At 41.3% G+C, this 1,938-nt stretch overlaps 1 non-coding gene across 1 annotated transcript; it reads right to left on the bottom strand.

Annotated features, from left to right (window-relative positions):
• Positions 1 to 570: 570 nt before the first annotated feature.
• On the bottom strand, positions 571 to 677 carry LOC141644440 (small nucleolar RNA R71). Its single transcript, XR_012544059.1, has one exon. It is a non-coding gene; the product is annotated as a small nucleolar RNA R71 (small nucleolar RNA).
• Positions 678 to 1,938: the final 1,261 nt, after the last annotated feature.

The raw sequence follows: 1,938 nt of genomic DNA, 5'->3' as shown, positions 1-1,938 counted from the left end.
ATGTCTAGAAGGTTACAAGGTGATTTGTTACCTTTTGACCGTGAAATCGAAAGAACCTTGACGAACAATAGGAGACTTGTTAGGAGGAATTTGAGAGGTGTTGGTGAAGTTGTTCAACCCACTAGTGAGTTTGTCAATCCTTTCGCAATAGAAGGAGAAGAGAACCCATTACACAATACCACACAAAATCCACCTACAATGCCAAAATTCTCGTCACACTCCGTACCCACCGAGGAGAATCTACCAAATGGTACTCCTACACCGCAACAACTCACCGGAAATTTTATTGCCAAGTCCGCCTTCATCCAACTAGTTGAGAGGAGCCAATTCGGGGGGATGCCTAGTGAGGACCCTCATTCCCATATGGAAACCTTTTGCGACTATTGTGATGCTATCTCTCAAACGGGCGTGACTCAAGACCAAATTAGATGGGTCTTATTTCCTTTTTCCTTAATCGGCACCGCAAAGCAATGGTTGAAGGGCCTTGATAAGGCCACCCTTGGAATAGATTCTTGGAAGAAGTTGGCTCTAGCTTTCTACAAAAAATTCTACCCACCGGAAAAGACCAACATGCTAAGAGCTCAAATTACGGGTTTTAAGCAAAGGGATGAAGAGTCTTTGTATGAAGCTTGGGAGCGGTTCAAGGGAATTTGTCGCTCATGTCCTCACCATGGACTTAGCGAATGGTTTTTGGTGCAACAATTTTGGAATGGTTTATATGAAGATTCTAGGAACATTCTCAATATGGGATCAAATGGAATGTTCACCGAAGTTGATGACAATCAAACATGGAACAAGATTGAGGAAATGGCGGTCCATAACTCACAATATAGTAGACCTCGCAAGGCTACTAGAGGAGGGAAGCATGAAGTGGACTCCGTTACTCAATTGGGTGCTCAACTTAGTGCTCACATTGACACAATCAACTTGAAGTTTGAACAAGGTATGGCTAGACTTGAGGAAAACTCAAAATCATCGAAGCATCATGTTAATGCCATGACGGCATCCTCATCAATCCCAAGTGGGATATGTGAGAATTGTGGAACTTTGGGACATGACCAAGGTGAATGTAGGGGAACAAATGAACAAGTGAATGCTTTCCAAGCATACAAGAGTGGTACCCCTTATTCCAACTTTTACAATGAAAACACCAAATTCCATCCAAATCTCTCATACAAAAGCCAAAATGTTCAAAACCCTCAAACAACATACACTCCACCACCCATGAGAAACCAAAATCAAAGACCCTTTTACAATCAAAACCAAGGTTACCAAAATCAAAATCCATACAATCACCAAAATGACCAAGGTTTTGATGTCCAAAAAGCGGTCCTCCAAATGCAAAAGAACCAACAAGAATTTTTCACTCAAATGCAAAAAGATAGCCAAGCAAAAGAAACCACCATCAACAACATTCTAACTCACACCAAGATGTTGGAAACACAATTGACTCAACTAGCATCTTCAAGCTCACAAAGACAAAAGGGGCAATTACCACCTCAAGGTAATCCCCCTAGACATGAAACGGTTAGTGCCATTCACTTGAGAAGTGGTACAAGGTATGAAGCACCGAAGAAGCAAGTTGAGGATGAAGTTGTGGAAGCTAGTGAAAAGGAAGAAATTGTGCAAAACTCCAAAGATGGAGAATCATCAAAAGAAGAAAGTTCAAAGAAAAATGAAGACAAGGCCAAGGAGAAGGAGCCCATTGTGATTAGACTTCCTTTTCCAAGTCGTCAAGCCAAGCCCAAATTTGATGATGAACTTGGAAAATTCATGGAAATTGTGAAGAATTTAGAAGTCTCAATTCCTTTCACGGAATTAATCAATCACGTTCCGGCCTATGCGAAATACATGAAAGATATCCTCACAAAGAAGAAGTCGATCCAGAAACTTGAGACTATCGCATTCACTAAGGTGAGTAGTGCAATACTTCAAGGG

The sequence above is a fragment of the Silene latifolia genome, chromosome 2 (genome assembly GCF_048544455.1).
Source record: "Silene latifolia isolate original U9 population chromosome 2, ASM4854445v1, whole genome shotgun sequence".
NCBI classification, from domain to species: Eukaryota; Viridiplantae; Streptophyta; class Magnoliopsida; order Caryophyllales; family Caryophyllaceae; genus Silene; species Silene latifolia.
The sequence above is the reverse complement of the archived record's forward strand: the minus strand, read 5'-3'. Positions and strand labels throughout refer to the sequence as shown.